Source organism: Bos taurus, chromosome 2, assembly GCF_002263795.3.
Source record: "Bos taurus isolate L1 Dominette 01449 registration number 42190680 breed Hereford chromosome 2, ARS-UCD2.0, whole genome shotgun sequence".
Lineage (NCBI taxonomy): Eukaryota > Metazoa > Chordata > Mammalia > Artiodactyla > Bovidae > Bos > Bos taurus.
The window spans coordinates 13006777-13032939 of record NC_037329.1 but is presented as its reverse complement, the minus strand read 5'-3'; the positions used below and the strand labels follow the sequence as shown (position 1 = coordinate 13032939).

The window sequence follows — 26163 nt, the reverse complement described above, 5'->3', positions numbered from 1 at the left end:
ATAAACACTATAGATGTATATCTGCTGCTGCTGCTGCTAAGTCACTTCAGTTGTGTCCGACTCTGTGCGACCCCATAGACGGCAGCCCACCAGGCTCCCCCGTCCCTGGGATTCTCCAGGCAAGAACACTGGAGTGGGTTGCCATTTCCTTCTCCAATGCATGAATGTGAAAAGTGAAAGTGAAGTCACTCAGTCGTGTCTGACTCTTAGCTACCCCATGGACTGTAGCCTACCAGGCTCCTCCGTCCATGGGATTTTCCAGGCAAGAGTACTGGAGTGGGGTGCCATTGCCTTCTCTGGATGTATATCTGGGGCTTAATCTGAAGAGCCAGCTTTTAAACATTTACCCACATAACACTGGAATGAGAGTCTGAGCCCCCTGCTTTTATTAATACAGCTTGTTTGTTCCTTCTTCCCATGCCTGTGCCCAGTCTTCTATGGGCACTTTCATTTTACGATGGATTACCACTGGGTCTAGCTGAATGTGTGACTTGCTGGGTATGATAAAATCAGGGTCATGGTAGGCAGCTCTGGCTGCATTGTCATGTGATGTCCTGTGATGAGGCATGCGGGGTCTATCACCCCACTAAGCAGTGGCAGTGGTAAGTAGAGGGCTGGGTGTAAACAGAGACAGAAGAAACTTTATAGGAAGAGAGACTCAGCAACAGGGATCCAATTATGGATCCATTGATTCCATCATATACCACCCTGAATCTGCTTTCCTGAGAGAATGTTGAAATGTCTATGTGAAGGTGCAGCTGAAATGCTAACTTGAGATAAAACATTACAAGGATGTGTGTGTCATACCTTAGGATGCATATTCCCTCTTTCTATGGTTGCTTTTAGGGCTGTGTCTGACAGTTATGATACAGAGGCTCTGCAGGGGTAGAAGGAGGATTGGCTCTTCATTCACTGTTACCTGAGAGGGACTGGAGGAATGTGTGTCTCCCATCCCCGTGGCTCCCATCCTGATTCTCAGAGGGGGAATGGGTCTATCAGAGAACACATGGTAAAAGCGTATTAAACTTTCTGCCATAGCTGAACACTATGGTACGTTTGAGCTCCTTGGGCTGAGAAAACAGGAACAAAGGAAAAAGTTACCACCCAAGTAGGAATAATTGACCTTGATTCACAGGAGGATATAGAGATTCTGTTAAATAGTGGGGCAGACTAGCAAATGTGAGGAAAACATGTAATGTCTTATTATTTGAGGCTCAATTTTGATGATAAACTGACAAACACAGGACCTGTGGCCTAGAACAGGATGATGACTAGGAGTTCATATTTCTTATGGTTGAAAGTCTGGGTCAGACCCCCTCCCCCTCCACCAGACAAACCTCCCAGGGCAGTGGAGGATGAGCCAGGGGCGAGGAAATCTAGAAAAGATAAAAAGGGAGATAAGTACCATTCCATAGCCTCTTATCCTTATTTCTCAGAGGGCAGACAGAATGAAAACCACAATCACAGAAAACTAATCAGACTCATCACATGGACCACAGCCTTATTTAACTCAGTGAAACTATGAGTCATGCTGTGTAGAGCCACCCAAGACAGATGGGTCATGGTGGAGAGTTCTGATAAAACATGGTCCACTGGAGAAGTCAATGGCACACAGCTTCAGTATTCTTGCCTTGAGAACCCCATGAACAGTGGTGGTGGTGATTTAGTTGCCAAGTCGTGTCCGACTCTTGTGACCCCAGGGACTGTAGCCTGCCAGGCTCCTCTGTCCGTGGGATTCTCCAGGCAAGAATACTGGAGTGGGTTGCCATTTCCTTCTCCACCCATGGACAATAATAAAAGAGAAAAAGATATGACACTGAAAGATGAACTTCCTAGGTCAGTAGGTGCCCAATATGGTACTGGAGAAGAGTGGAGAAATAACATTAGAATGAATGAAGACACAGAGCCAAAGTGAAGACAAAGCCCAGTGGATGTGACTGGTGATGGAAGTAAAGTCTGTTACTGTAAAGAACAATATTGCATAGAAACCTGGAATGTTAGGTTCATGAATCAAGGTAAATTAGAAGTGGTCAAACAGGAGATGGCAAGAGTGAATATTGACATTTTAGGAATCTGTGAATGAAAATGGACTGGAAAGGGCAAATTTAACTCAGATGACCATTATCTACTGCTGTGGGCAAGACTCCCTTAGAAGAAATGGAGTAGCCCTCATAGTCAACAAATAAGTTCAAAACGCAGTATATGGGTGCAATCTCAAAAATGACAGAATGATCTCTGTTCATTTCCAAGGCAAATCATTCAATATCACAGTAATCCAAGACTATGCCCCAACCAGTAATGCTGAAGAATCTGAACAGTTCTATGAAGAACTATAAGACCTTCTAAAACCAACACCCAAAAAAGATGTCCTTTTCATTATACAGGACTGGACAGCAAAAGCAGGAAATCAAGATATACCTGGAGTAACAGACAAATTTGGTCTTGAGTACAGAATGAAGCAGGGCAAAGGCTAACAGAGTTTTGCCAAAGAGAATGCACTGGTCATAGCCAACACTGTCTTCCAACAACACAAAAGAAGACTCTACACTTGAACATCACTATATGGTCAATACTGAAATCAGATTGATTATTTTCCTTGCTGCCAAAAATGGAGAAGCTCTATACAGTCAGCAAAAACAAGACTGGGAGCTGACTGTGGCTCAGATCATGAACTCCTTATTGTCAAATTCAGACTTAAATTGAAGAAAGTAGGGAAAACCACTAGACCATTCAGGTATGACCTAAATCAAATCCCTTATTATTATACAGTGGAAGTGACAAATAGATTAACTGGATTAGATCTGATAGAGTCCCTGAAGAACTATGGATGGAGGTTCATGACATTATACAGGAGGCAGTAATCAAGACCATCTCCCCTCCCCCCCAAAAAAGTAATGCAAAAAGGAAAAGTGGTTCTCTGAGGAGGCCTTAAAAATAGCTGAGAAAAGAACAGAAGCTAAAGGCAAAGTAGAAATGGAAAGATCTACCTATCCAAATGCAGAGTTCCAAAGAATATCAAGGAGAGATAAGAAACCCTTCCTTAGTGATCAATGTAAAGAAAGAGAGGAAAACAATAGAATGGGAAAGACTAGAGGTCTCTTCAAGAAAATTAGAGATACCAAGGGAATATTTCATTCAAAGATGGGCTCAATAAAGGACAGAAATAGTATGGACCTAACAGAAGCAGAAGATATTAAGAAGAGTGGCGAGAATACAAAGAAGAACTATATAAAAAAGATCTATGTGACCCAGATAACCATGATGGTGTGATCACTCACCAAGAGCCAGACATCGTGGATTGCGAAATCAAGTGGGCCTTAGGAAGCATCACTATGAACAAAGCTAGTGGAGGTGATGGACTTCCAGCTGAGCTGTTTCAAATCCTGAAAGATGATGCTATGAAAGTTCTGCACTCAATATGCCAGCAAATTTGGAAAACTCAGCAGTGGCCACAGGACTGGAAAAGGTCAGTTTTCATTCCAATCCCAAAGAAGGGCAATGTCAAAGAATCCTCAAACTGCTGCACAATTGCACTTATCTCACAAGCTAGCAAAGTAATGCTCAAAATTCTCCAAGCCAGGCTTCAATAGTATGTGAACCATGAACTTCCAGATGTTCAAGCTGGATTTAGAAAAGGCAGAGGAACCAGAGATCAAATTGCCAACATCTGCTGGATCATTGAAAAAGCAAGAGAGTTCCAGAAAAACATCTACTTCTGCTTTTGACTATCCCAAAACCTTTGACTGTGTAGATCATAACAAACTATGGACAACTCTTAAAGAGATGAGACATTACTTTGCCAAAAAAGGTCCATTTAGTCAAAGCTATAGTTTTTCCTGTAGTCAGGTATGGATGTGAGAGTTGGACTATACGGAAAGCTGAGCACCAAAGAATTGAGGCTTTTGAACTGTGATGTTGCAGAGACTCTTGAGAGTCCCTTGGACTGCAAGGAGATCCAACCAGTCAATCCTAAAGGAAATCAGTCCTGAATATTCATTGGAGGGACTAAGGCTGAAACTGAAGCTCCAGTACTTTGGCCACCTGATGCAAAGAACTGACTCACTGGAAAAGACCCTGATCCTGGGCAAGGTTGAAGGCCAGAGGAGAAGGGGATGACAGAGGATGAGATGGTTGGATGGCATGACTGACTAGATGGACATGAGTTTGAGCAATCTCTGGGAGTTGGTGGTGAACAGGGAAGCCTGGTGTGCTGCGGTCCATGGGGTTGCAAATAGTCAGACATGACTGAGCGACTGAACTGAAGTACCATTTAAACACTCAAGACCAACTGCAGTGGCGGTAGCTATGTGGTTTATTTAGCCTACCTTAGATCAGCCAGAATACTAGAGGAAGAAAGATCAACTAGAAATAAGAAGATCCAACAGAATAGTGGAGGAGCTATTCCCAGAGAGGATGAAGTTATTGCACATCATGTTTTTAAGGGCTACAAGTGTTAGACTTCAGTGGATCTTATGATATGCCCTGAGATCCTTGTTTAGGCATGAGACACTTAACATGACTAACTTTTGCCAAAGTCTCATTGTTAAAACTCTCTCCAGTAACTGAAAGAAAGTGAAAGTGAAATTGCTTAGTCGTCTCTGACTCTTTGTGACCCCATGGACTGTAGCCTATGAGGTTCCTCCATCCATGGAGTTTTCCAGGCAAGAGTACTGTAGTGGGTTGCCATTTTCTTCTTTCTACCATCTCACTCAAGGTTACGTCCTGTCTAAAGAGACTGCCAACACAGTTCATTACGGGTTAATGGGTAAGAAGATCCAGCCCGTTTGACTTAATTTTGGAAAACTGAAGGCCCTATGGAGTGAACTGAGGCCTTTTTTGCAGTTGCATTGCAGTCAACTTCTGTCTCTGCCTATTGCTTTTCCTCATTTTGTTAACTGTGATGTTTCCTAGAGCATTAATGTCCTAGAAAATTTAAATATGTTCATATTGAATGCTAGTCAGGTAACAGTATCAGATCAGGTCAGATCAGTCTCTCAGTCGTGTCCGACTCTTTGTGACCCCATGAATCGCAGCACGCCAGGCCTCCCTGTCCATCACCAACTCCTGGAGTTCACTCAGACTCACGTCCATTGAGTCAGTGATGCCATCCAGCCATCTCATCCTCTGTCGTCCCCTTCTCCTCCTGCACCCAATCCCTCCCAGCATCAGAATCTTTTCCAATGAGTCAACTCTTCACATGAGGTGGCCAAAGTACTGGAGTTTCAGCTTTAGCATCATTCCTTCCAAAGAAATCCCAGGGCTGATCTCCTTCAGAATGGACTGGTTGGATCTCCTTGCAGTCCAAGGGACTCTCAAGAGTCTTCTCCAACACCACAGTTTAAAAGCATCAATTCTTCAGCGCTCAGCCTTCTTCACAGTCCAACTTTCACATCCATACATGACCACTGGAAAAACCATAGGCTTGACTAGATGGACTAGATGGCAAAGTAATGTCTCTGCTTTTGAATATGTATCTAGGTTGGTCATAACTTTCCTACCAAGAAGTAAGTGTCTTTTAATTTCATGGCTGCAGCCACCATCTGTAGTGATTTTGGTGCCACCAAAAATAAAGTCTGACACTGTTTCCACTGTTTCCCCATCTATTTCCCAGGAAGTGATGGGACCAGATGCCATGATCTTCATTTTCTGAATGTTGAGCTTTAAGCCAACTTTTTCACTCTCCACTTTCACTTTCATCAAGAGGCTTTTTAGTTCCTCTTCACTTTCTGCCATAAGGGTGGTGTCATCTGCATATCTGAGATTATTGATATTTCTCCTGGCAATCTTGATTCCAGTTTGTGTTTCTTCCAGTCCAGCGTTTCTCATGATGTACTTTGCATATAAGTTAAATAGCACAATTATTACTTTGTGATCATGCATGAGTTATATTAACTTTTTTTTTTTTTTCAAAATCATGTTTATTTAGGTGTACATTACATAATCAGCTTTCCTGGTGGCTCAGATGATAAAGAATCTGCCTGAAGTGCAGCAGACTTGGTTTCAATCCCTGGGTTGGGACGATCCCCTGATGGGAGGGCATGGCAACCTACTCTAGTATTCTTGCCTGGAGAATCCCCATGGACAGAGGAGCCTGACAGGCTGCAATCCATGAGGTCACAAAGAGTTGGACGTGACTGAGCGACTAAGCACATAGCACAAATTACATAACATAAAGTGGGATTGATTAGATTTTTAAAAATTATTTATTTTTTAGTTGAAGGATAATTGCTTTACAGAATTTTGTTGTTTTCTGTCAAACCTCAACATGAATCAGCCATAGGTATAGTACATATATCCCCTCCGTTTTGAACTTTCCTCCCATCTCCCTCCCCAGTGCACCCCTCTAGGTTGATACACAGCCTCGTTTGAGTTTCCTGAGACATACAGCAAATTCCTGTTGGCCATATGCTAGTGTAAGTTTCCATGTTACCCTCTCCATACATCTTGCCCTCTCCTCTCCTTTTTCCATGTCCATAAGTCTATGCTCTATGCCTCTTTCTCCATTGCTGCCCTGCAAATGAATTCTTCAGTACCATTTTTTATAGGTTCCATATATATGAGTTGCTGCTGCTGCTGCTGCTGCTAAGTCACTTCAGTCATGTCCGAATGTGTGTGACCCCATAGACAGCAGCCCACCAGGCTCCCCAGTCCCTGAAATTCTCCAGGCAAGAACACTGGAGTGGGTTGCCATTTCCTTCTCCAATGCATGAAAGTGAAAAGTGAAAGTGAAGTCACTCAGTCGTGTCCCACTCTTAGTGACCCCATGGACTGCAGCCTACCAGGCTCCTCTGTCCATGGAATTTTCCAGACAAGAGTACTGGAGTGGGGTGCCATTGCCTTCTCCGATATATGCGTTAGTATATGATGTTTATCTTTCTATTTCTGATTTACTTCACTCTATAATAGACTCTAGGTTCATCCACCTCATTAGAACTGACTCAAATGCATTCCTTTTATGGCCGAGTAATATTCCATTGTGTATATATAGCACAACTTCTTTTTCCATTCATCTATTGATGGACATCTATGTTGCTTCCATTTTCTAGCTATTGTAAATAGTGCTACAGTGAACAATGGGATACATGTGTCTTTTTCGATTTTGGTTTCTTCAGGGTATATGTCTAGGAGTGGGATTGCTGGGTCATATGGTGCTTTTCATTCTAATCCCAAAGAAAGGCAATGCCAAAGAATGCTTGAACTACCGCACAATTGCACTCATCTCACATGCTAGTAAAGTAATGCTTGAAATTCTCCAAGCCAGGCTTTAGCAATACTTTTACCATGAACTTCCAGATGTTCAAGCTGGTTTTAGAAAAGGCAGAGGAAGCAGAGACCAAATTGTCAACATCCACTGGATCATAAAAAAAGCAAGAGAGTTTCAGAAAAACATCTATTTTATATTTTATTGACTATGCCAAAACCTTTGACTGTGTGGACCACAATAAACTGTGGAAAATTCTGAAAGAGATGGGAATACCAGACCAACTGACCTGTCTCTTGAGAAACCTGTATGCAGGTCAGGAAGCAACAGTTGGAACTGGACATGGAACAACAGACTGGTTCCAAATAGGAAAAGGAGTATGTCAAGGCTGTATATTGTCACCCTGCTTATTTAACTTCTTGTAGAGCACATCATGAGAAATGCTGGGCTGGAAGAAGCACAATCTGGAATCAAGATTGCCGGGAGAAATATCAGTAACCTCAGATATGCAGATGACACCACCCTTTTTTGTTTTTAATTTATTTTAATTGGAGGTTAATTACCTTACAATATTGTATTGGTTTTGCCATACATCAACATGAATCCACCATAGGTATACACGTGTTCCCCATCCTGGACCCCCCTCCCTCCTCCCTCCCCATACCATCCCTCTGGGTCGTCCCAGTGTACCAGCCCCAAGCATCCAGTATCATGCATTGAACCTGGACTGGTGATTCGTTTCATATATGATATTATACATGTTTCGATGCCATTCTCCCAAATCATCCCACCCTCTCCCTCTCCCACAGAGTCCAAAAGACTATGCTATACATCTGTGTCTCTTTTGCTGGATGACACCACCCTTATGGCAGAAAGTGAAGAGGAACTAAAAAGCCTCTTGATGAAAGTGAAAGAGGAGAGTGAAAAAGTTGGCTTAAAGCTCAACATTCAGAAAACGAAGATCATGGCATCTGGTCCCATCACTTCATGGGAAATAGGTGGGGAAACAGTGGAAAGTGTCAGACTTTATTTTTGGGGGCTCCAAAATCACTGCAGGTGGTGATTGCAGCCATGAAATTAAAAGATGCTTACTCCTTGGAAGGAAAGTTATGACCAACCTAGATAGCATATTCAAAAGCAGAGACATTACTTTGCCAACAAAGGTCTGTCTAGTCAAGGCTATGGTTTTTCCAGTGGTCATGTATGGATGTGAGAGTTGGGCTGTGAAGAAAACTGAGCACCGAAGAATTGATGCTTTTGAACTGTGGTGTTGGAGAAGACTCTTGAAGAGTCCCTTGGACTGCAAGGAGATCCAACCAGTCCATTCTAAAGGTGATCTGTCCTGGGTGTTCTTTGGAAGGAATGATGCTAAAGCTGGAACTTCAGTACTTTGGCCACCTCATGCGAAGAGTTGACTCATTGGAAAAGACTCTGATGCTGGGAGGGATTGGGGGCAGGAGGAGAAGGGGACAACAGAGGATGAGATGGCTGGATGGCATCACCGACTTGAAGGACGTGAGTTTGAGTAAACTCTGAGAGTTGGTGATGGACAGGAAGGCCTGGCGTGCTGCGATTCATGGGGTCGCAAAGAGTCGGACACGACTGAGCAACTGAACTGAACTGATTGACATTTTCTTAATTGTTTTGGGTTTGATTTTGTAGATCTTTTTCTTCTCTTGTATTTCTTGACTATATAAGTCCCTTTAGCATTTGTTGTAAAGCTGGTTTGGTGGTACTGAATTCTCTTAACTTTTGCTTGTCTGTAAAGGTTTTTATTTCTCCACCGATTTTGAATGAGATCCTTGTGGGGTACCTTAATCTTGGTTGTAGATATTTCCCTTTCCATACTTTAAATATATCCTGCCCTTCCCTTCTGGCCTGCAGAGTTTCTGCTGAAATATCAGTTGTTAAATGTATGTTTAACGTATGTTTCCCTTGTATGTTACTTGTTGCTTCTCCCTTGCTGCTTTTAATATTCTTTTTTTTTTGTTTAGTCTTTGTTAGTTTGATTAGTATGTGTCTTGGTGTGTTAATCCTTGGTTTGTCCTGTATGGGACTCTTTGCACCTCTTGGACTTGATTGACTATTTCCTTGATTGACTATTGGGGAAATTTTCAACTATAATCCCTTCAAAAATTTTCTCATACACTTTCTTTTTCTCTTCTTCTTCTGGGACCCCCATAATTTGAATGTTGTTATGTTTGATATTGTCCCAGAGGTCTCTGAGATTATCCTCAGCTCTTTTCATTCTTTTTACTTTATTTTGCTCTTCGGAGTTTATTTCCACCATTTTATCTTCCAACTCACTGAATTGCTCTTCTGCTATAGATATTCTGCTATTGATTCCTTTTAGAGTATTTTTGATTTCAGTAATTGTGCTGTTTGTCTCTGTATGTTTATTCTTTAATTCTTCTAGGTCTTTGTTAATTGATTCTTACATTTTCTCCATTCTGTTTTCCAGGTTTTTGATCATCTTTACTATTATTATTCTCAATTCTTTTTCGGGTAGCTTGCCTATTTCCTCTTTATTGATTTGGACTTCTGTGTTTCTAGTTTGTTCCTTCATTTGTACAATATTTCTCTGCCTTTTCATTATATATATTTTTAACTTATTGTGTTTTAGGTCTCCTTTTCCCAGTCTTCAAGGTTGAATTCTTTCTTCCGTTTGGTTTCTGCCCTCCTAAGGTTGGTGCAGTGATTTGTGTAAGCTTCATATAGGGTGAGACTTGTGCTGAGTTCCCCTCCCTCCTCCCCCTCCCCCACTGCCCCCACCTGATAGGCAAGTGAGTGTGGTGGTAATCCTGTCTGCTGATGATTGGATTTGTATTTTTGTTTTGTTTGTTGCTTGAATGAGGTGTCCTGCACAGGGTGCTACTGGTGGTTGGGTGGTGCTGGGTCTTGTCTTCAAGTGGTTTCCTTTGTGGACATTCTCACTATTTGATACTCCCTAGGGTTAGTTCTCTGGTAGGCTAGGGTCTTGGAGTCAGTGCTCCCATTCCAAAGGCTCAGGGCTTGATCTCTATTAGGACCACTTTTCCTGGTAACCTCGAGTACTGAAGAATGAAGAAAGGTCCTCCCACTTACCCATTGGAGAACTCTCAATCTCCAAGATCACAGACAACTGGAAAACTCTACTGATGAGGCAAGTCTGGCTCATTTGACTTTATTTGGTGTTTTTATTTTGAGGTGCTTGATCATTCCAAAACAACTTTAATCAACTTAGAAGAAATATATGCACATCTGAACATGCAGCTGAGATGACCTGGACCTATTTCTCACATCCAGGGCATTTTCACTTGCCCACACTGAGAAGCCTCTTGGAGCATCTCTGGGTTGTTGATTAGCTTTAACATACACCCATACCTGTACATACACCCAATCCACTTTTTTTGATTGATTCTTTAGGATTTTCTACATAGACCATCATGTCTTCGAATAAGGAGAATTTTAATGTTTCCTATTTTTTCTTTCCTTATTGAACTAGCTGCAGCTTTGAGTATAACATTAAAATGAAAGTGGTGATAGTCATTTTGAACTTAGAGGAAGTAATCTTGCTTTGTTTCGATTTTAGAGCAAAAGCATTCAAAATTGCTCCATGAAGTATATTAGTTATTTGCTTTTTGTACATGCTTTTTTTTTTTATCATACTGAGAAAGTTTGAAAGTTCTTTTTATTCTTAGGCATTGAGAGTTTTTATCATGAAAAGAAATTAAATTTTGTCAAGTGCTCTTTTTCTGCATTATTATGGCAAATATCTTTTCTTTCATTTTTATTTAATTGATAACATGATTTTTGAGTGTTTTAGTTTAACAACCTTTTGTTTTTAGGATGAACTTCACGTAGTCACTCACCATATATCATCCTTTTCTATATTGTTTGACATATTTACAAATATTAATTTTCTGTAAATGTTTATGATGAGTATTGGTCTGTAAATTTTTATTGGTGCTGTTTTAGTTTTGCTTTTAGGATTATGCTGGCCTTATAAAACAAGCTGAGAAATGTGCTTTTTCTATTTTCTGAAAAAGTTTATATAAAATAATTTTTTCTTCACATTTTGTAGAATTCATTAGTGAAGACTTTTGGGCCTGAAACCTTCTTTATGAAGTTTTATTTTAGTGAAGGTATTTATAAATTCAGTTTTAAAAGTATATATACAGCTACTAAGGTTTTAGAAAATTCATGTATATGATTTGGGAAGTTATATTTTGCAAGGAATTTGTTCATTTTATGCAACTTATATAACTTATTGGAATATAGTTTATAATATTATTTATTTAATGAGTTTCCACTGGCATTTACAATGGTTCAGGTTTTTATACAATATATTCTTCTAACCTTTGTTAAATCTGATGTCTTTATTTTGTCCTTAATTCTGAGAATGTTAGACACAGAATTTCAGGTTGACAATTTTTTTTTTTTTCTTTCAAGACTCAAAAAATGTTGTATAGTCTTTGGCCTACTGTGTTTCTAGTGAGAGGTATTGGTTATCATTTGTAAGAAGTTCCCCTGTACGTGAAGTAATTTTTATCCAGTTTTACTTACCTCTGTGAAGACTGGTTAAATTTCAGTTGGGTCTTTTCCTTATAAAGTCCTTTGAGTTCCAGCTCAACATACAGAGTAGTGTACCAGAGTTCCATCCTCTGTGGCCACTGGACAACTTTTGTCTCTGCAGGGCATCAAGGGCTCTCAGAACCAGTGCTCTGACTTAATACTGAATAGAAACACCCCAAGAAAACATAACTTTACATTTCAGCTCACCTTCCTGCATTGCTTCCTATCTTTTTCTGGATCTTGACCTAGTTCTTCACTTGGATGCTTTGGTTTTTAGCTCTTAGATTAGAGAAAGCACATACACATATTGTACATACATAAACATAATAATTATTCCTGCTTGTTCAGTTACCTTCAGTGGGAAGGTTGGTCCAGATAACATAGCTACCCATTACTAAAAATGGAAATCCCACTTGTAAATTGTCATTAGATTAGTGTATCTACATAATACTGGTTTTCATTTTCTCCATTTGATGATTTGGAAAAGACACTTAATCTTTATGTAACACTTTTCCCAGCCTTATATGATAAAACACATATGCATATATATACACACATCCATCCATCCTGGTATACATATGTATGTATGTATGTATACATTCTATCTATAAATTATTTAACTGTAGCATTTTAGGATTTGATCAGTCTAAAATAACTTCAAAGAACATATGGAAAGTATCTGTTTAGTAATGTAGAACACCTGGCACAAAATATGTGAAGACTGTTACTTTAATAAATATACTATGCAGAGCTTCTACAGAAACTCTTTGTTACCTGATAAACAGGAAGCATCTGTTATCTTATGAAATTAACTCACAAATAGGCAACCCATAAGATAAGAATCCCTATGGCAAAAAGACTAGGCTTATTTACTGAGCACTTGAGAGAAATGCTCTCATTCATTTTTATTTCCCTAAATTCCTGCCATAAAGAACTATAAATGGTGTGTTCAGCATATGTTTATGAAATGTTTTGATTGAAGAAAAATGAATGGACTATTGTGTTAGATAAATATAGTACTCCGATCTAACCACTTATCAGTTCTCATTTATACCAAAGTTTAGGCTTTGGTATCAAATTATTCTAGGATCAGATCTCAATCCTAGCACATATTAGCTGTGATATTGGTAAAAGGTATTAAAATACTTTGAACTTCAATTTCTTTATCTGTCAAAAGGGAATGATTTTACCTATATCAGAAGGTAAGGATGAGAAATGAAACTGTTGTTACTTTGACACTGGCCATTATTATTATGTTTTACCTAGACAATACCACTTCATAACTCATCCTCTTAAATTAACCATTCCCTTCCCCAATCCATTCTCTACCCAGGAGTAAGCACAATCTCTCTAAAATGAAAATCAGATCATGTATTTTTGCTGCTAAGTCCTCGAGTATTTCCTTATTTCACTAAGAATAAAACCCATATTTCTTGGAGCCAGTTAAGATTAAAATTTCTTGGAGCCAATTAAGATTCAATCTGACCCTGTTTCTATCTTTTTCTTCACTAATATGTTGTTTAATTTGATAATTTGACAGGTACGTGTTACATACTATGTCTGAGTGTGTCTGTGAATGTGTTTCTTGATGAGATTAGCATCTGAATCAGTGGACTGAGAAAACTGATCTCCTTAGTGTGGGTGGGACCTCATGCTTCCTTGTATGTGGAAAGAGAGGAAGAAGAGACTGCCTAACTCTCAGTTACTCTAAGAGTCCTGATTAATATAACAATCCACACTAAAAGTCATACATACTTCAGTGAGCTGGACAACTTATTTTTCCATGGAAGCTCCATGTTCTTTTCTACAAGCATATATACCAAGATATATCTGCCCTGTAATAATGACCCTTCCAGATCCTCTTCCTTCACCTCCTCACTTACTTTTTCCTTTTCTTCCTGACTCACTTGATTAAATATTAGCTTTCTTTCAAGTTGAATTTCTTTCTCTCTTTTTTTACTTGAAAATCCCCTGAAATGTAGAAGCTCCTCATGACTGGGTCATGTGTTTCTCCTCTGGGGGACTGAGTACTCTGGGCTCATATGATTCTAGTATTGACCTTATTGCATTCAAGTTTCTCATCTGCTTCTCCACTTACCTTTCAAACTTTAATGTTTGCTTAAATCTCTAGTATAGTTCCTAATACCTGGTATGTGATAAACAGTTGAGTAAATGAATGAAAATAAGATGGCATTTGTAAAAATTGGTACAGTTACTAGTGCATAACGTGTCAAGAATAAGTAAGATAGACATACAAAAGACATCAATTTAAATTTGGTTGACACATTTCCCTTTGCTTAGGTGGTAAAACTCTTTAAAATTTTTTCAGCTGGAGCTGAAACTGGAGCCTATTATACAGAGTGAAGTAAGCCAAAAGGAAAAACACCAATACAGTATACTAACGCATATATATGGAATTTAGAAAGATGGTAACGATAACCCTGTATACGAGACAGCAAAAGAGACACTGATGTATAGAACAGGCTTATGGACTCTGTGGGAGAGGGAGAGGGTGGGAAGATTTGGGAGAATGGCATTGAAACATGTGAAATGTCATGTATGAAACGAAAAAAAAAAAAAAAAGGCAGATCTAATCACTTAATTATTTTGTCATAGAAAGTATAAACCTGCTTTGAGCAAGCCCATTCATTCACTCTAACACTACCCACTGCATATGAATAGTGTAAACAGTGTTACATGACAGCTCTTCATACTCTTGAACTCTGGTACTTTGACGCCCTCTTTTCTTTATTTAACATTTCTATGGATACACTCTGACTTATCAATGTACTTTAAATGTGATATCCCAAAATGAACACAATATCCCAATATTTCAGGCTAGGTTTTAGTAAAAAAAAAAAAAAAAAATTGAAAAAAAAAAAAAAAGTTGACCTCTGATAAAAACTTTTTAATCCTACATAAAGTTTCCACATTTTGGGATCATATATTTTATAATTTTCTTTACCCCTCAATCTCATTTCTAATAATTTCTGTGAATATAAGCAAATATTATTTTCCTATTAGATATGGACAGCATATTAAAAAGCAGAGACATTACTTTGCCAATAAAGCCTGGCTTGTCAAAGCTATGGTTTTTCCAGTAGTCATGTATGGATGTGAGAGTTGGACTTCAATGAAAGCTGAACACCAAAGAATTGATGCTTTTGAGCTGTAGTGTTGGAGAAACTCTTGAGAGTCCCTTTGATCGGAAGAAGTTCTTGCCAGTCCATCCTACAGGAAATCAGTCCTGAATATTCATCGGAAGGACCAGTGCTGAAGCTGAAACTCCAATACGTTGGTCACCTGATGCAAAGAACTGACTCACTGTAAAAGATCTGGATGCTTGGAAAGATTAAAGACAGGAGGAGAAGGGGACAACAGAGGATGAGATGGTTGGATGTCATCACTGACTTGATGGACATGAGTTTGAGTGAGTTCTGGGAGTTGGTGATGGACAGGAAAGCCTGGTGTGCTGCAGTCCATGGGGTCACAAAGAATAGGACAAGACTGAGCAACTGAACTGAATAGGTAAGAAGTTTTCTAAGCATGCTAATTTCACAGGACATAGTCAAGCACTGGCATTGTTAAATAAAATGGATATGTACAAATTAGGGATTTTGCTCTCCTCTTCTTGCTTTATTAACCCTTTTCCATCTAAAACAATGCCACACTACTGCTCATCTCATCAGTTTGGGCAAGACAAACGACCCAGAAAAAAGTCGGACCAATGAAATTCAATCAATTTCCCAGATTCTATAGGTGTGAATTTGAAGTAGATAAAAAGTAAGAGCTTGCTGTGTCAATTTTTTCAAATCAGAGAGCAAAAAGAAGCTTTCAGGTGGACCTGGGTCAGATATTGAACCCTGCAGAGCCTTGATAGGTTACAGAGCAATAACCTACAAAAGCCATGAATACCAAACAAGTCAGGCCGAAAAAAAAAAAAAAAATTTTTTTCAGCTTACTGGTCTTTAGTTTCAGTTTCTAGCACAGAGAAGAAAATCATAACTCAGTGTCTGAATAAATCATATTTTACTAAATCCTGGTGATGGTCATTGTGCCTATTTCTTTAGTTATAGATGATTCTCTTCCAATAGGGAGAGAGATTTCTGATATACTTTCTCAATGGTGGGGCTTCTAATATTCAGTTTCCTAGCACATAAAAAAATTAATTTTCTTTTAAAATGATCATGGTCTGCGGAATTTAGATGCTAAACCCTGAGATGCTGAATTTTCTACAGTGTTACTTTTATTACCAGAAAATTGTTCCAGCTATTTAGACAATGATATCATATCTTTTATAATACTAATTCTTAACTCTATTTCAGAGAAGTATTGTTTACATATTAGAATCACTTGAACTCTTTTTAAAAAGGCAAATATTTGGGTCACATACCAGATCAATTAAATTGCAGTCCCATGGAATGGGGCTGAGGGATGGATATTTCTTACAAGCTCCCTCAAGTGATTATAAAGTAAAGCCAAGAATGAGCACCAGTGCCTTAGGGTCTAGTTAAAAATCAGAATCACTTGTCCAAGATCTAATTCCATATCTAATGTCCCAGAAGGTTCTGATGTGACTGAGTTTTCTTTTATTCTCTTTAAAAGTAATTATTATATTTCCCCCAGTTTCAAAAAGAGATAACAGTGTAGCAAAGTACAAAGAAAAATAAAAGGCATCTATCATCCCATTGTTTAAGGAGAAGAGAAGGGGACAATTGTTAAAGTTTATAGTTTAAAAATTTTAAATTTAATCTTTCAAGTAAGAATGTACTGTTGTATGGGTATATTCTGTGTTCGCTTATTTAAGGATTAAATTGAGCTGGAGGAGATCTAAAGAGATTACTTGGTTAGAACGTCTGTCTTTATTAAAAAAAGAATATGTAACTGAGGCACCTGGTAAAATAACTTCCTCAAAGACATATAGGTATGTGTTGTGTTGAACTAGATTCTATATCTCTGCCTTTTTGCAGTTTATAGTACAGTGCCTCGTGTTTTGAGTTACTACAGACTTTATCATCCTTGGGCAATTACCTTGGATTCATACTACCTTCTTACTAGATACTAATATCATTTTAAACTGTGTTTAAATATTTCTTTCTGTCTAAATTTTGCATGAGCTTCACTGGTGGCTCAGTGGTAAAGAATCCACTTTGCAAGGCAGAAGACGTGGGTTCAATCCCTGGGTCAGGAAGATCTCCTGGAGAAAGAAATAGCAACCCACTTCACTATTCTTGCCTAGGAAATCCCATGGACTGGTGGGCTACAGTCCATGGAGTCATGGACTCACGCAGAGTTCGACACGACTTAGTGACTGAACAGCAAGAAACCTTTATAGTCATTCATGTCAATATGCTTGATTGGTGATTCCTGTTGAGACCAGTCTCTTCACACACTTATGAAATACATCCTTTGAACTTTAGTGAGTTACAGTCTTTCGTCATCTACGGAAACTGAGTACTAGTATAGTCACTGTATCCTCTAACCCTGTAAGATTAATTTTTCTGACCCCGGAACCTAAATTTGACTAGTGACTGCTTGTAGAACATCCTAGAAATATTAATATGATAGGAAAAACTACTGCCTATCCTGTTAGCAAACACATTGTTTAATTAATGAAAACTCAGGTTGTGTCAAGTAAGTGATGACTTGCAATGAATGCTACAAAGAATTGCAAGAATTGATTCATAACCATCTTAATTATAACTAATAGGGTCATGTTCTTTCCTTACATAATAAATGATTCCCTACTTACTATGGTAGAGTTATAAAAGTTTACGTTTAAATAAGATTGGATCCTAATGCTATAGTGACCCTAAATAGTGTTCAATTAAACCTAAATTTTGAGCAAATTATTTCTAAACTGGTTTAAAACTTAATGAGATAATAATCACCTAGGAGAGAACAGCATGGTAGCAATAGTATAAAACAGCAGCAGTCTGACTGGCTTGTGTATATTCTCTTATTCTTGATCTCATACATGCTTAATAGACTTAAAACATTATGGTTCAAATAGACTCAAGGTCACTAAATAGGTCTATAATATGGATAGAATTGAATTATATCTGAAGTGTTTAAGGCACAAATACATGAACATAGTTTAAGTAGTTAGGGGAAAAAATGCTAATTTCTTATCTAACACAGTTGGGAATGAATATTGGTTCAGTTATCCTAATAGGATATCAGGAAACTTGGAAAATTTATTCAACAAATTCAATATAGAATAATTAGTAAGATGCCATAGTGTTGATAGAGCTTTTTATTAACACCTGTACAATATCTCTCCCTCTGCCCCTTCAGAAAAATTCTGGGGAATATTCTGCCTCTTTAATAGAAAATGTGGGAAGTAGACAAGTTTTTAAAAAATCTACTTGTGTTACTACTTTAACAAAGCAATGATCATTAACACTTTGGGGAAAAAAAGACGAAAAAATCCAATGTCCTTAAAATACAACTATTTGCATACTGAATCTTTTTCTGTATAATCTGTTTTTCTGACTTACTGGGTTTTAGAATGTTCCACATCATTATATTTTTAACTGACCTCATGGTGCTTCAGCTGATCTCATGATGCCTTAGTTGAGCTCAAGGCTTTTATTTACATACAAAGGCACAAGCAAAAAAGTGCAAGCTCAAGTATCTAATAAGGATTCTGTGTATCAATGTCTTACATACTATGAAAGGCAAACAAATTGTGGGAGAAAAATTTGCAGCATATGTAACAAGCATGGGAACACTATTGTAGGTATACATTTAGCTTTCCTGGGCCTCCCTGGTAGCTCAGCTGGTAAAGAATCTGCCTGCAAGGCAGGGTCCAGATAGATTCCTGGCTTGGGAAGATCCCCTGGAGAAGGGATAGGCTACCCACTCCAGTATTTTGGGGCTTTCCTGGTGGCTCAGATGATAAAGAATCCACCTGCAGTACTGGAGAACTGGGTTTGATCCCTGGATTGGGAAGATCTCCTGGAGAAGGGAATGGCTAGCAACTCCAATATTCTGGCCTGGAGAATTCCTTGGACAGAAGAGCCTGGCAGGCTAGTCCATGGGGTCTCAGAGTTGGACACGACTGAGCGACTTTCACTTCACTTTAGCTTTCTTAGTAGTAGGAAAATTGTGAGACTCCAAAGAAAATAACTTACAAAAGAAAAACTATATAAATTTAGTTATATGAAATAAATACTTGACCATGTCAGTAGCTTAACAAACACAATTTTAATTTATTTTAAAAAATGATTCAAAAACACTTTATTGCAGAAGAGACAATATTGGAAAGATATTTAACTTTGAAGTCCAACATTTATAATTGAACCCTGTCTGACCACTGGTGAACTGTATTAATGTTAGTTTTCTAATTCTCATTTCAGGGAGTTACGCTTACAAAGTTTCTGTGTGAAATAAATGAGATAAAAATTAAAACCCTGGAATGAAGTTAGAGAAGAAAGCCACTTCCTTCCCTTACCACACCTAAGCATTCTCACCTCTAGTCCTGAATTGATTAATGCTACTCTCTTGAAATGTTCAGTGTACAATGCTGTATTGCTAAGTACAGGCACAGCACTGTACGGTAGATCTCTGGAGTTGATTCATCTTGTATAACTGGAAATTTATCCTCCGTCAACAGCTACTCTTCATTTCCCCCTCCTACAAGCCCCTGTTACCAATTAATATACTCTTTTGCTTTTATGATTTTGACTACTTTCAATATCTGAAATAAGTATGATTATGCAGTATTTTTACTGTGACTAGCTTATTTCACTTAGTACAATGTCCTCCAAATTCATTAAGGTTGTTGCCTGTAGCAGGATTTATTTATTTATTTTGTTTTAAAGGCTGAGTTATATTCTTTTATATATATGTGTGTGTGTGTGTGTGTAATATTTTCTTTATCCATTCACCCATCAATAGACATTGAGGTTGTTTCCGTATCCTGACTATTGTGAATGTGCTACTATGAATTTAGGAGTGTGGACATATCTTTGAGATATTGATTTAATTTCCTTTGATATATACTCAGCAGTGTGATTGCTGAATCGTATGGCAGTTCTATTTTTAATTTTGGGGGGAACCTCCATACTCTTTGCCATAGCAGCTGCATCATTTTACCCTCCCACCAACAGTGTACAAAAGGTTAAAATTTCTCCATATATCACCAATCTTTGTAACCTTTTTTGACAATAGCCATCCTCATCTTTAAAAAAATTAAAAAAATTTTTGAGTATAGTTGATTTGCAATGTTGTTTTAGTTTCTGCTGCACAGCGAAGTGAATCAGTTATGTATATACATATATCCACTCTTTTTTAGATTCTATTCCCATATAGCTTATTACAGAGTATTGAACAGAGTTCCCTCTGATATACAGTAGGTTCTTATTAGTTATATATTTTATATATAATATTGTGTATATGTCAATCCCAGTCACAATTTATCCCTCATGTTCCCTTTTCCCCATTGGTAACCATAATTTTTATCTATATCTGTGACTCTATTCCTGCTTTGTAAATAGGTACATTTGTAACATTTTTTTTTAGATTCCACATATAAGCCATATCATATAATATTTATCTTTCTCTTAGTGTGGCAATCTCTAGGTCCATCCATGTTGCTGCAAATGGAATTTTAATATTTTTTCTTTTTTATGACTAGTAATATTCCATTGAAACATCTTTTTTGCCCATTCCTCCATTGATGGACATTTAGATTGCTTCTGTGTCTTGCTGCAGTGAACACTGGGATGCATGTATCATTTTAAATTATGGTTTTCTCAGGACATATGCCCAGGAGTGGGGTTCCTGGATCATAAGTTAGCTCTATTTTTCATTTATTAAGGAACCTCTGTATGTTCTACATAATTGCTGTGCATTCCCACCAACAGTGTAGGAAAGTACCCTTTCTCCACATCCTCTTCAGCATTTATTGTTTATAGTATTTTTGATGATGGCCATTCTGACTGGTGTGAGGTGACATCTTATTATACATCTGATTTGCATTTCTCTAATAATAGGTGCTGTTGAGCATCTTTTCATGTGGCTCTTGGCCGTCTGTATGTCTTCTTCGGAGAAATGTCTATATCTTTCACCCATTTTTTGATTGGGTTGTTTGTTTTTTTGATATCGAACTGCATGAGTTGTTTGTATAATTTGAGATTAATCCCTTGTCAGTTGCTTTGTTTGCAAATATTTTCTTCCATTCTGTGGGTTTTCTTTTCATTTTGCTTATAGTTTTCTTTGCTCTGCAAAGGCTTTTCAGTTTCATTAGGTTCCACTGGTTCATTTTTGCTTTTATTTCCATTATTCTAGGAGATGGATAAAAAAAGATATTATGTGATTTATGTCAGAAAGTGGTCTTCCTATGTTTTCCTCTAAGAATTTTATAGTATCCAGTCTTACAGTTTGGTCTTTAATCCATTTTGAGTTTATTTTTGTGTGTGATGTTAGAGAATGTTCTAATTTCATTCTTTAACATGTAACTGTCCAGTTTGCCCAGCACCACTTATTAAAGAAATTGTCTTCTCTTCATTGTATTCTTGCCTTTTTTGGTCATAGATTAGGTGACCATAGGTGTGTGGGTTTATCTCTGGAGTTTGTATCCTGCTCTATTGATCTGTATTTCTGTTTTCGTGCCAGTACCACACAGTTTTGATTACTGTGGATTTGTACTATAGTCAGTAACCTAATGAATGACTATCAGCATCTTGACAAATGAAAATTTAAACAAAGGTAAAATTTATTTTTAATTACCAAATGTGTAAACTAAATAACATTAATACTGTCCTTGTTAGGAAGTAGAGTGGAATAAGCTTTGTGGAAGGTAAGTTGTTCATATGTACCAAGAGCTTTAAAAATGTAATTTCTGTGTAAAATGACATATGCCTGTCTAGAAATTTGCATTAGTGAAGTAGAGATGTGTACATAGACATTACAAAATTCTTCACAAAGTTACTTTGAATGGCAAAAGTTTAAAGATACCAGAAATAGATAACAATGGAGAATGTGCTCAGTAAACTATATACTCATTAAATATTATGTTATTAGAAGAATATTTGAGAATTCCAAAGTGCTTTTGGATTGCATGCCTGATTTTTACTAGCACATGTTTATATTATGATATAAACAGCAACAAATGATGCTAGAATGGTTGATGGCCATTTGCAAAAAAAAAAAAAAAAACCTCAAGCTTACCTTGATTTTTGTTAAAATGAAAAATAATTTAAAATAGACCCAAGTTTAAGAGATAAAATTATAAAACTTCTAGAGGAAAATATCAGAAATGTTTTAGTAAAAATTTCTTAAAAATGAGGCACAAACCATGAAAAAAGTCAATAAATTAGACCAAAAGCCCATTTGCAATTTGAACGACATTGTGAAAACTAAAAGGTAAGCCAGATATACAAATTATTTGCAAAGAATACATTCAACAAAGGACCTTGTTTAGAACATATATCTCTTAAAACAATAATCAGATCAGATCAGATCAGTCGCGTCCAACTCTTTGCGACCCCATGAATCGCAGCATGCCAGGCCTCCCTGACCATCACCAACTCCCGGAGTTCACTGAGACTCACGTCCATTGAGTCAGTGATGCCATCCAGCCATCTCATCCTCTGTCGTCCCCTTCTCCTCCTGCCCCCAATCCCTCCCAGCATCAAAATCTTTTCCATTGAGTCAACTCTTTGCATGAGGTGGCCAAAGTACTGTAGTTTCAGCTTTAGCATCATTCCTTCCAAAGAAATCCCAGGGCTGATCTCCTTCAGAATGGACTGGTTGGATCTCCTTGCAGTCCAAGGGACTCTCAAGAGTCTTCTCCAACACCACAGTTCAAAAGCATCAATTCTTCAGTGCTCAGCCTTCTTCACAGTCCAACTCTTACATCCATACATGACCACAGGAAAAACCATAGCCTTGACTAGACAAACCTTTGTTGGCAAAGTAATGTCTCTGCTTTTGAATATGCTATCTAGGTTGGTCATAACTTTCCTTCTAAGGAATAAGCGTCTTTTAATTTCATGGCTACAGTCACCATCTGCAGTGATTTTGGAGACCCCAAAAATAAAGTCTGACACTGTTTCCCCATCTATTTCCCATGAAGTGATGGGACCAGATGCCATGATCTTAGTTTTCTGAATGTTGAGCTTTAAGCCAACTTTTTAACTCTACTCTTTCACTTTCATCAAGAGGCTTTTTAGTTCCTCTTCACTTTCTGCCATAAGGGTGGTGTCATCTGCATAGCTGAGGTTATTGATATTTCTCCCAGCAATCTTGATTCCAGCTTGTGCTTCTTTCAGCCCTGTATTTCTCATGATGTACTCTGGATGTAAGTTAAATAAGCAGGGTGACAATATACAGCCTTGATGCACTCCTTTTCCTATTTGGAACCAGTCTGTTGTTCCATGTCCAGTTCCAACTGTTGCTTCCTGACCTGCATACAGGTTTCTCAAGAGGCAGGTCAGGTGGTCTGGTATTCCCATCTCTTTCAGAATTTTCCACAGTTTATTGTGATCCACACAGTCAAAGGCTTTGGCATAGTCAATAAAGCAGAAATAGATGTTTTTCTGGAACTCTCTTGCTTTTTCCATGATCCAGCAGATGTTGGCAATTTGATCTCTGGTTCCTCTGCCTTTTCTAAAACCAGCTTGAACATCAGGAAGTTCATGGTTCACGTATTGCTGAAGCCTGGCTTGGAGAATTTTGAGCATTACTTTACTAGCATGTGAGATGAGTGCAATTGTGTGGTAGTTTGAGCATTCTTTGGCAATACCTTTCTTTGTGATTGGAATGAAAACTGACCTTTTCCAGTCCTGTGGTCACTGCTGAGTTTTCCAAATTTGCTGGCATATTGAGTGCAGCACTTTCACAGCATCATCTTTCAGGATTTGGAATAGCTCAACTGGAATTCTACCACCTCCACTAGCTTTGTTTGTAGTGATGCTTTCTAAGGCCCACTTGACTTCACATTCCAGGATGTCTGGCTCTAGGTCAGTGATCACACCATCGTGATTATCTGGGTTGTGAAGATCTTTTTTGTACAGTTCTTCTGTGTATTCTTGCTATATCTTCTTAATATCTTCTGCTTCTGTTAGGTCCATACCATTTCTGTCCTTTATTAAGCCCATCTTTGCATGAAATGTTCCTTTGGTATCTCTAATTTTCTTGAAGAGATCTCTAGTCTTTCCCATTCTGTTGTTTTCATCTATTTCTTTGCATTGATCACTGAAGAAGGCTTTCTTATCTCTTCTTGCTATTCTTTGGAACTCCAAAGCAATAATAGGATAATTAATTAAAAATGGGTAAAAGGTTTGGATAGACACTTCACCGAAGAAGACATATGGGTAGCCTACAGCACATGAAAAGAAGCTCAGCATAACCCTACAGATACCACCTTATGCCCCTACAATTGTTAGAACTAGAAAGATTGATGATTATGGGCATGCCAAATAGCACAAACACTTCGGAAAACAGTTTGGCAGTTTCTTGTCTTCAAGAGATACACAATATTGTTTCTATGGTAATATTGCCAAACATGTATAACTTATTCCAATCATAAAAAATTGTTTAGAGAAACCCCAATTAAGGGACATTCTACAAAATAACTGATCATATTCTGTGAGTGTCAAGGTCATGGAAGAAAGGCAAGACTAAGGGTCTGTTTTCAGATTGAAGGAGGCAAGGAGAAATATAATTTAGATACAATGCTAGAATAGCAAACATTATCAGTTAAAAAACAAACAACCCTGAAATTTCAAGTTTACTTAATATATTATTTTATTTTACTTAATATATTGTATCTTATTTTACTTAGTATATTGTATCTTATTATACTTAATATGGAGAAGGAAATGGCAACCCACTTTAGTATTCTTGCCTGGATGGAGAAGCCTGGTAGGCTACAGTCCATAGGGTCGCTAAGAGTTGGACACGACTGAGACCTCACTTTCACTTTTCACTTTCATGCATTGGAGAAGGAAATGGCAACCCACTCCAGTATTCTTGCCCAGGGAGAATCCCAGGGACAGAGGAGCCTGGTGAGCTACTGTCTATGGGGTCGCACAGAGTCAGACACGACTGAAGTGACTTAGCAGCAGCAGCATAGTTAATATATTGTATCGGTGTTGATTTCTTATTCTTGAACATTGCACTAGATTATGTAAGATGTTAACTTGAAGGCAACCAGGTGAGGGATATAAGGAAAATTTTGTACCCTTTTACAACTTTTCTATAAGCTTAAAATTCAAAACATAAAATTTTTTTAAGGCTACAGTTTTACACAGAATATTCTAGTTTAGAAGGTCAGATAAAAATCTGAACAGACTTTCAAAGTTCTAGTGTCATCCAAGAAGGAAATGGCACCCGACTGCAGTACTCTTGCCTGGAAAATCCCATAGACGGAGGAGCCTGGTAGGCAACAGTCCACGGGATCGCGAAGAGTCGGACACGACTGAATGACTTCACTTCCACTTTTCACTTTCATGCACTGGAGAAGGAAATGGCAACCCACTCCAGTATTCTTGCCTGGAGAATCCTAGGGACGGCGAAGCCTGCTGGGCTGCCATCTATGGGGCTGCACAGAGTCGGACCGGACTGAAGTGACTTACCAGCAGCAGCAGTGTCATCCAATAATGTTAAACAAATATAAGCTGTTCATAAATTGATCTAGTCATTTTAGTATAGTCATTATAATTCGGTACAAAAATAAAGTTAAAATAGAAAAGTTAACTATACAACCATCATGTGATTCAGCCATTCCCTTCCTAGGAGAAATGAATGCTCATGCTCATACAAAGACTTGTACACTAATGTTTATAGCAGCTTAATTTGTAATAGTCTAAAACTGGAAATTTGTGCAAAAGCAAGCAAAAATATGTATAAGTAAAGTATATCAATTATATCTCAACACTTTAAAAATAGCAATAGCAGTTTTTAATTTCTTAAACTGGAAATTTCTGGGACAAGTAGATAAACTGGATTCCCAGGTTAAAATTTGTGTTTTATATCTGAGTTCTATTTTTATTTTTCTGAACATGCTTATGTGCTACATATTATAAGTATCTGTGAGTGTTTATGTATATTTTTTCCTACAGAAAAGTTATAATGCTTAATCAAAGGATGTAGTATTTGTATTTTTAGAAACTATGTTCAAATAAGCACTTAGTACAGTTCATTTGTATATTATCAAGAATTGTTTATGAAAATTACAATCTTTTTGAGAATTAGTTCTCTACAAGCATCAACTGACTAGAAAAGAAGAAAATTCCTTATTTAGAAGTTTTATGCTGACATTTACCCATGTTTATCCCAAATGGCCTTCTTAATCTCAAATTTATCACACCTTTTTCTTTAATAATTTAATCTCAGTGAACATCAAACAATCTTAAAGCATATGTGATTGAAAGATTCATATTTTGTTTAGTTTTTTA

General features: G+C 37.8%; 1 long non-coding RNA gene across 2 annotated transcripts in view; it reads left to right on the top strand.

The window, feature by feature from the left end:
• LOC132342945 (uncharacterized) overlaps positions 1-26163 on the top strand; it is a 530795-nt gene that overhangs the window by 129738 nt on the left and 374894 nt on the right. The window lies entirely within an intron of this gene.